Source organism: Lotus japonicus, unplaced genomic scaffold (genome assembly GCF_012489685.1).
Source record: "Lotus japonicus ecotype B-129 unplaced genomic scaffold, LjGifu_v1.2 AP026985.1".
Taxonomy (NCBI): domain Eukaryota; kingdom Viridiplantae; phylum Streptophyta; class Magnoliopsida; order Fabales; family Fabaceae; genus Lotus; species Lotus japonicus.
In genome coordinates this window covers 8,372-18,517 of record NW_026645412.1, presented here as the reverse complement: position 1 = coordinate 18,517, position 10,146 = coordinate 8,372, and the positions used below count along the sequence as shown (strand labels likewise).

At 38.7% G+C, this 10,146-nt stretch overlaps 1 long non-coding RNA gene across 4 annotated transcripts; it reads left to right on the top strand.

Annotated features, from left to right (window-relative positions):
- The first annotated feature begins 232 nt into the window (after window positions 1-232).
- On the top strand, window positions 233-9,775 carry LOC130727283 (uncharacterized). Of its 4 annotated transcripts, none has more exons than XR_009015246.1 (5): window positions 233-662; window positions 857-899; window positions 1,104-1,162; window positions 1,519-9,063; window positions 9,159-9,775. It is a non-coding gene; the product is annotated as an uncharacterized LOC130727283 (long non-coding RNA). The 4 variants fall into 4 exon arrangements; XR_009015244.1 differs by having other exon boundaries at window positions 857-920; XR_009015243.1 differs by having other exon boundaries at window positions 234-662; window positions 857-914.
- Window positions 9,776-10,146: the final 371 nt, after the last annotated feature.

Genomic DNA, 10,146 nt, shown 5'->3' with positions numbered 1-10,146 from the left:
AGATTGGAGAGCAAGGGTTTGAAATGTTTTGGAGCGCTGAAATGGGTTTTGGATAAACCCCTGTCATTTACATAGTAATATAATACGGAACTTTATATTCCGTATTGAATACGAAACTTAATATTCCGTATTCTTTTAAAGGGGGGTTTTTCAGTAATTTCCCCACTTTAAGTGGGGCGGGGAGCCCCATAGGGGGCCCCAAACCCAACTCCCCTTTCTTTTTCTCAATATTTTCTCTTCCTGTGCAATTTGAAATCATGATCTCTCCCCTCATCTTCATATCTGGATTCTTTCTCTTCAGCAGAACGAAGATTTTGAAAGAAAAATGCTTTCGCACCCATCATCATTCTCTCCCCCTGTCGCCAAAACGCTGCTCATCATAATCCTCATCACCTTTTCACTTCCCATAATCTATCTTTCACGCACGAGGCTTCTTCTCATCTTCAGTTAGATCATTTTCATACACCCGAGTTCTTCTCCGCCACTTTGAGTTCTACCCCTCCCCCTCTCTGTCGAGTTTGCACTCACCCACCCGCACCGCCACGAGTTCCGGTTTCGAAGGTTCCTCGCCAATAAACCCTCCCGCTCTTCCAATGGAACCGCCGCGGCAGAATTACCTGCAGGAATGATTTCTCATAAATGGATTGGACCATTTTTTAAAGGTATTCAATTTTGTCGTTTCTTATTTTCCATTCTCATTAATTCACTACAGTGTTGTTGTCTCTGGTGTTTTTTTTTCCATTCTCATCCTCAGGTTCTACCTATAAGATTTGATGTATTTTGGTGAAAGTATTGCTCCTGTGTGTTTTTTTATCCTAATTATATTTTGTGTTTTTTCCCTCTTACTTTTAAACAGATTAAAATAGCAAGGATGTTCATCTCCAAATCCAAACTTACCTGTCCTGTTCAAGCTAGTAATTGTATTTAAGATTTTGTTTTTAATTCTAATTAGATTCAGATGTTTTTTTTTGCCCTTTCCTTTCTTTTGATTCTGTTCATTCTGAGTTGGGGAGTTATTTTAGTTTCACGAGTTCTTAAGTTTTCCCATGATGAACTAAGATTCTCTTCATGGAAAACTCATGCTCTTTGATGTTATGTTTCAGGAACTACAGATTTTACAAATCAATTCATTTGTAATAACTGGACATGTGGCCGATTCGAGGTGAGAAAATGACACTGAGTTGAAATTATTTCAATACCTTTTAATTCTGTAAATCTAATCTGTCATTGTAGATTTATGTGCCATGATAAGAAAAGTTTTTCTAGGATTTGCAACAGAACTAGAGTTATTACCTGTAAAAACTATCAACTATTGTCCTCAAGTCATACTGCAAATCTTTTGGCCCTTATAAAGCCTTGCTTCTCATTCCAACTACCTATTTTTTTCCCTTTTTGTGAGTCTTTTATGTTCTTTTGGCATAGCTCTTTTGGTGATTTTTTTACCTTAGATCTCCAGTAAATATCTCTTCTTCCTTTATCTGTTTACTTCATGTTACTCCATATGTTTTGTTTTTGCAGCAAAAAGGGCATGGAGAAGAAGTTGATTGAATAGGTAAGAAGAGTAAAGAAATTGAGTGGAAAAGATGAGGATCACTTTCATAGGCTAAAGGTCATTGTACGTAAGTGGCTCCTCAATACTATTTTTGAATAAATTTGCTGGATTTGTTTCATCTTTGTTCGTTGAATGAAGCAGTTAGAGGTAGCATAAAGTATACATGTCCTGTTCAAGGTATTAATTGTAATTAAGATGTTTTTTTAATTCTAATTAGATTCTGCTATTTTTTTGCTCTCACCTTTCTTTTGATTCTGTTCATACTGAGAATGCTACATATAACAATGTGTTCAAGTCGTTGCAAAAAAATATCCATCTGTATCAAAGTTCTTATAGAAGAATAAAGTCTGTAAAATATTATACTATGTTTATGACCAATTGCAGGTTTGTGAGGGTGTAGATTATAATTTAATGATTGTTGCTAAATTTATAGCGAGAACCATTAACAATTGGTGGTCTTTTATATATGGGTACTTTTATTGATATGTTAGTTTGAGTTGTGGGGAATTTTATCAGTAATTTTGATTTTGAATATTTCATAGTTCCCACATAACTTCTCTTTCATTGTCTTTGATCTAAAGGAATGGGTTAAACAGTTAGACCTGTGTCTGATGGAATCAAGAACAGAGAAAGAGAATTGGCTTATTCAATTGAACTGAAACTGAACCAAAATCCACAAAGTGTGAACCAATGGCTCTGAGATTCAAGAATTGGAAACTGCAACTGGAACTATGAACCCTAACTCCTCTGGAACTTCGAGAGTCCAGGATCTCCAACAAACTAACTGAATCTCTAACTACTCAACAAACTACCATGTTCCTCTATTTATAGGACAGGATCCTAACTGCCAACTCTAACAGACTAGTTACTAGGCTAGTCCTTATTACATTGATATCAGAATATAACAGAATTAGACTATACAACTGTCTTCTTCTTATTCCTTCTTTCATAAACCTTCTTTATTAGAGGGCGATGTTCATCAATACCCCCCCCTAAAAGCTTCACCTTGCCCTCAAGGGGAAAAGTAGGAAAAGCCTCATGAATGCGAGCTGCAGACTCCCAGCTGTTCTCACAAGAAGGTAGGGTCTGCCACTGAACCAGAACTTCAATTTCCCCCAGCTTGTCCTCCCTAATGTCCAACACATCCTCAGGAGAAACCAACAACTCATGATCCTCAGTCAAAGCCGCAGGCAAAGGCTGGGACTGAAAATCAGTCCCCACAACCTTCTTGAGGAGAGAAACATGGAAGACTGGATGCACCTTACTCTGAGCAGGAAGATCCAACTTATAAGCTACTGCCCCAATCCTTTCCAAAATCTGGTATGGGCCATAAAATCTGGGACTGAGCTTCTCATTCATCTTCTTAGCCAGGGATCTTCTCCTGTAAGGTTGAAGTTTAAGATAGACCCAATCTCCAATCTGGTACTCCACATCCCTTCTATGCTTATTGGCATATTTTCTCATCATGTCTTGTGATTTCAGCAGATTGGCCCGAAGGTCATCTAACAACTCATCTCTGCTAATGGTAAGATCATTAACCTCAGCAATCTTAGAAGGAATAGTTGTCCCTTTGAGCAATAAGGGGGGCTCTTGACCATAGAGAGCCTGAAAAGGTGACATGCGAGTAGATCTATTGTAGTTACTGTTATACCAAAATTCTGCCCAAGGTATACAGGTAACCCATCTCTTAGGTCTGGATCCAGTAAGACATCTCAAATAAACCTCAATGCACCTGTTTACTACTTCTGTTTGCCCATCCGTTTGTGGATGGTAAGCAGTGCTGAACTTCAACTGAGTTCCAGAAGCTTTAAAAAGCTCTTTCCAGAATTGACTAAGAAAGAGAGAGTCCCTATCAGACACAATAGTTGCTGGGAATCCATGCAATCTTACTACCTCTTGCAGAAACAGAGTGGCGACCTCAGGACCAGTATAAGGGTGACTAAGAGGAATGAAATGAGCATATTTGGTCAAACGATCCACCACCACAAGAATTGTGTCCTTGCCTTTGGATTTGGGAAGGCCCCCGATGAAATCCATTGACACATCAGTCCAAACCTGAGTAGGAATAGGCAGAGGCTGGAGTAAGCCAGCAGGGGACAGATTGTCAAACTTATTCCTTTGACAAATGTCACACTTGGACACAAACTCCTTAACATCTGATTTCATGCCTTCCCAATACACCACACTTGCCAATCTCTGATAAGTTCTGAAATAGCCTGAATGTCCCCCCATTAGAGAGGCATGGAATTCCTTACATAGTAGAGGAATCCTAGAGGATTGTTTAGACAACACCAGCTTCCCTTTGTAAAACAATTTGTGGTCCTTAAGGGTATATCCCTTGTGAGAATCAGGATTGACTAGCAAATCCTGGGTAATGGCTTGCAATTTTGGGTCTTGAAGCAATTCAGTTTGCCATTCCTCATAATCATTAACTCTGAGGACAGAAAGTGCACAATAAGAACTTCTTCTAGACAATGCATCTGCTGCTGAATTGTCTTTTCCAGGCTTGTACTGGATCTCAAAATCATATCCAGAAAGTTTAGAGACCCACCTATATTGTTCCTCCCCCAAGACCCTTTGCTCAGTCAAGAATTTTAGGCTTTTCTGATCTGTCCTGATCACAAATTGCCTTCCCATCAAATAATGCCTCCATCTCTGAACAGCTCTAACTACTGCCATCAATTCCCTCTCATAGACAGAATTGGCCTGACTTCTATCTGACAAAGTAGCACTCCAGAATGCAAGTGGTTTGCCCTCCTGAGTAAGCACAGCTCCCAGTCCAGTACCAGATGCATCTGTTTCCAATACAAAAAGCTTGGAAAAATCTGGAATGGCTAAGGTAGGAAGGGCTGTAAGGGCCTGCTTAAGAGTTTCAAAAGCTTGTTGTGGTTCTAGTCCCCACCTGAAATTATCCTTCTTCAACAATTGGGTCAAAGGCCTGGCTATTTTGCCATAATCCTTAACAAACCTTCTGTAATATCCAGTCAGGCCTAAAAATCCTCTCAAACTCTTTAGATCCTTAGGGACTGGCCATAGCCACATGGCATCCAGTTTTTTTGGATCAGCTGCAACTGCTCCAGCAGTAATAACATGCCCCAAGTACTCAATTTGTTGCTGGCCAAAGACACTCTTCTTCCCATTAATCTTGAGGTCATGTTGCTCCATCAATTGGAGAACTTGTGAGAGATGGAGAACATGGTCTTCTAAACTGGAGCTGTAGATCAAGATATCATCAAAGAACACTAAAGCATGTTTTCTTAGCACTGGCCTTAGAACCTCATTCATTAAGGACTGAAATGTTGATGGAGCATTGGTGAGACCAAAAGGCATCACCAAAAACTCATAGTGTCCCTCATGAGTGCGAAATGCAGTCTTTTCCATGTCTTCCTCTCTCATCCTGATCTGGTGATAACCTGATTTAAGATCAATCTTGGAAAATATCCTGGCAGGTCCTATTTCATCTAGCAGCTCATCAATGACAGGAATTGGGAATTTATTGGGGATAGTGACCTTATTTAAAGCCCTATAATCAACACAAAATCGCCAGCTACCATCCTTTTTCCTTACTAAAATCACTGGACTAGAATAGGGACTAATACTAGGTCTGATTATACCTGCATTCAACATCTCAGCTACCAATTTTTCTATCTCATTTTTTTGGTAATGAGGATACCTGTATGGTCTGATATTGGGAATGGCAGCTCCCTCCTTCAAATGAATTGCATGGTCATGCCTTCTTTGAGGGGGAAGTCCTGTTGGATTCTCAAACAAGGCAGGAAAACCAGCTAAAACCCTCTGCAATATCTCTGGAGTCTCAGCTATGGGTGCTACCTCTTTTTCCAACATTCTACACTTAACAACAAAACCTTCACCTTGCTGTTGAATCTCCTTCACCATAGTGTTCATGGAAGCTTTCTTCTTGATCAGCTCAGGTTCACCTTTGATGAAAACTAATGTATCTCCCACTTTGAATTTCAAGGTCAATTTCTCAAAGTTGGCTTTAATCTCCCCCAAACTAGCTAACCATTCCAGTCCCAGTACAATGTCCACACCTCCTAATTCAAACAAGAAGAAATCTTGCATGATCTGATGTCCTTGAATCTGCAGGCTAATGTTTTTGCAAACCCCTTTGCAACTCACTTTATGACCATCTCCCACCTCTATTGTATAAGATGGTGTTGCTGTAATTTCCAAAGCCAGAGATTTGGCTAATTTTCTGGAAATGAAATTGTGAGTTGCCCCACAATCTATTAACACAATGATCTTTTCTTCCTGCAATTGTCCCCACACTTTGAGTGATCTTCTTGTAGTAATTCCTTCAATGCTGTTGAGGGAAAGTTGTTTGAGCTCTACAACTTCTTCCAGATCCTCCAATAGTTCATCCTCATTCCCATTTTCCTCCTCTCCTCCATCTTCTTCTAAAAGCATTACCCTAAGCTGTTTGTTCTTGCATACGTGATTTGGCCCAAATTTCTCCTCACACCTAAAACATTCCCCTTTCCTCAATTTTTCCTTCATCTCTTCTCCAGTTAATCTCCTGAATCCTCCCACTCTTCCTGGCCTCATTGTTGTCTTCTCTATCACACTTCCACTGGAAGATTGGGCAGACCCCTGAGAAGTTGTTCCCCCTGACTTTTGCCCTGTATCCACAGCAACAGTCTTTTGATATGTTGGGAGCCTGTATGAAGATCTAAAAGAGAGAGCATTCCTACTCCCAGTTCCCACTCCAGCTTTGCTGACAGCTAAATTCTTTTGTTCCACCATTAGAGCCTTCTTGACCATAACAGTCAAAGTCTTGGGCACATAGAGCTTGATTTCTGCTGCTATCTCCTCTTTCAACCCATTCACAAATATATCCATGAAGTGATCTTCCTCTATACCTTTGAGCATGCCTGCAAATCTTTCAAATTGCTCCACAAATTCTTCCACACTTCCTTCCTGTTTCAAACTCAGTAATGCTGCAAAAGGACTCGAAGCTGTTGTGAGTTGGAAACGTTCTAACATGGCTTCTTTGAAGCTGTTCCATGTAGTAGCTTGATTACATGTCTCCCACCATTGGAACCAGCTCAAAGCTTTTCCATCTAAAGCTACCATAATCGCTTGTATTTTCTCTTCCTCATTGGCTCCTTTCAAACGAAAATACCTTTCCAGTTTCTGAATCCAGCTATACGCGTCTTCTTCTCCCTGGAACACTGGTATATCCAGTTTCCTCCAACGCTCCATGTGAAGGTTGCCTTCACCGTGGCCTGGATCACGCTGGTGCCCCACCGTCTCTCCCAACCTGCTAGCTCCCCCGCTTTCCTCAGCGTTGATTTCTCCGCTCCTTCTCACGCCGCCGCTGCCGCTGGCGTCGCGCGCACCCTGGATTCCCACGCCGTCGCCGCCATTAGCGTCGCGTGCTCCCTCGCCTCGGCGCGCCACTGTCTCCATGAAGCTTTCCAGAATGCGAAACCTCTCGTCGGTTCGCTCCTTCTCAATCGCTCGCTCCCTGCGTTCTTCCTCACGAATCCGTCGATCTTCCTCACGATTCCTGCGTTCCACTTCACGATCGCGACTCAACTCCTCGATGAACCTCTCGATTGCATCTACTCGAGTCTCCATTCTACTCACAACCATAGACGAATCGATACCACAGCTCCTGGATGGAGCTCTGATACCAAATTGATGGAATCAAGAACAGAGAAAGAGAATTGGCTTATTCAATTGAACTGAAACTGAACCAAAATCCACAAATTGTGAACCAATGGCTCTGAGATACAAGAATTGGAAACTGCAACTGGAACTATGAACCCTAACTCCTCTGGAACTTCGAGAGTCCAGGATCTCCAACAAACTAACTGAATCTCTAACTACTCAACAAACTACCATGTTCCTCTATTTATAGGACAGGATCCTAACTGCCAACTCTAACAGACTAGTTACTAGGCTAGTCCTTATTACATTGATATCAGAATATAACAGAATTAGACTATACAACTGTCTTCTTCTTATTCCTTCTTTCATAAACCTTCTTTATTAGAGGGCGATGTTCATCAGTGTCATACTCCCTACGTTTTATTTTTTTAAATTCCCTTTCAGTTATTGTGGCTCAAATTAAAGGTTATCTATTGTCTTATGTTATTGTGCTAAATGTCTTAGGTTTATATAGATGTGAGACCTGCAACAGATGAACAACTTCCAACTCCAATACCAAGACTGAAATATTTTGTCTCTGATCAACAAGGGGTTGTCTATGTTTTCTAATTAACTTTTCATCTCCTCCTTTCATATCAATTGATTTATTCTACTGCATGCCTTTTGCATAATCCACTTGACTTTTTAACAGTCACTTTCAAAGTTACTTATATTCCTAACTGTATTTCGAATTCTTCTATTCCCTGCTTTCTGCTACACACATGAATGCTTTATGATGGTAGCATATTGATTGTGTAATATAAGCACAGGTTAATGAGATTGTATATTATTACTAATTTCTTTGTTTGTGTTCCTCATAGTGAGATTATAAGGTAGTGATAAAAGTGAAAACAAGGTATAAACATTTGAGAGGCAGTGAAAGCAAGGTATTACTTATTATTATATATGAAAGAAAAGTTGAGAGCATGAAATATGCCAGATGTAAGTTTGTTTATGTTTGTGTTTGTGTCTTCAACGTTTTCTCCTATGGTGACTTTTGGATTGTATATATGCTTGCGAAGCCTAATTACTTTGTATTTTTTAGGCTGCTACATTAGCGCATTATCTCAGTTTCCTTGAAAAGTGTTTTGCACTATCAAGAAGCTTCCCTCAAGCTTTTATCATTTGCTTCTTTTTCTTCTATAATCTGGATTACTGAGGATGATGTTTTTTATTCAACACTTCAACAAGTTAACTAATTAACATTGAGTTATTCTTAATCACTACAATAGGTCCATGACTGGTGGGGAGTGTCCTTATATTTTTTTATCTTTTGGAGAGATTTTTCTAGGTAAAAGGATTGGGAGATTTGTTTCCGTATGATTTATTTGCAGGTAAAGGTAATTGAGAGAATGCATATGAAGATCAATACACATGTTGAGCTTCTCTCAAGTTCTTTCCATGAATTATCTTTGATTCTGTTCATCTCATTGGGTTAATTTTTCATTTGTGGTCTACCAAATCGTTTTTCACTTTTTGTTTGGTGGTCACACTTGATGATTTCTTTATTTTTCAAACTTCATGCCTTTGACAGGTTAAAATTCAAATTAATTTAGTATTAGCTTGCTGTTCTGACCACCGACAACTTCATCATGGAAAATGTTGCTTTGTTTAGTGAGTCTTTTTCTCATGAAGAATGATGTGCAATTCAAGACCTGGAAACATATGGTATATTATTGCTTATGGTTGCTGGGATGAGTGATAAAGAATCCTATATTTTGGGCATACTATACATATGTTTCTTCACTGTTTGTTAGAAACTGTTAAAGCTATTTTTATGTGTACTATGTGAGAATACTTCTTAGGAGACTTCTGGGACATATGTTCTCTTCTATCATGTAAGTTATTGAATTCTGCATTATTTTGAATGTTTTGAGATTTATGTTTCATTTTGGTTTAATGGGATCATAACGCTCTTGACACTACCATCCAGGTATACTGGGAAAATGCTCACTGCTCTGAACCCTGTTCTGTTTACAGAAATTCTAAAAACAGTAATCTTTGTCATGCTCTTCCCTGATTTCTTCCATAAAATTTGAAGTTTTGATCATTTTTTCTGATTGTGAATTCTTGAGTCTTTGAAGGTGGACCATGTCTCATTCAAGAAGCTCAAAGCTTAATATAACATAATTAAAGAGAACATATCTATAGAGTTTCCAACCATCATTGGTTGGGGAAATTCTATGTTCAATCTGTCAAGGAGCAATATGTATAGTTACGGTGCCAGGTTTGGTTACTGAGTTTCCAAAGGGATGAACAGTGGGTTTGTTTTGTCCAATGATTATGTTGTAGAAAGCTTGAAAAGATTTGCACTGCTAAAGGCATCCCTGCCAAGAAGATAGTATCAAGAACAATTGATTTTCATCTGCTGAAAGGATTCAACAGCAGGAAATGTGTTGTGGCTGTCTTTCTTCAGAACAAATCATCAAGAACAATTGATTTAACAGAGTTATTAATTTATAGTATCTGTTGTACTCTTATTAATATTTTTTCCTAACTATGATAACTTGAGACTTTGAGAGTGAAATATGTGATATGGGAATTATAAAACATTAGTATACATGTAGTTTATGTTAAAATATGTGATCCGGAGTTTCAAGTTTCCAGCATGAAAAATTATTTCGTGTAAAATTTAATAAAAAATTAGTTTTGATATAATATCTATATTTTAGAATACATCATCATGTTAAAAGTATTTTACATAACATGTTAAAAGTATTTTACATAACAAGAGTAATACACTGTGCAACGAACTTGGTAAGTAAAAATCATTTTATACCCCACATATGAAGAAATTAAATTTGGCTATTTAATTCCTTCATTTTAGAATCTTTGTATATATTAAATGAGTGTATGAGTACAATACATTATTGTTCTGTCCTAAGGTAAGCTTGCGTAAGAAGAGGAATGAAAAGCAAACC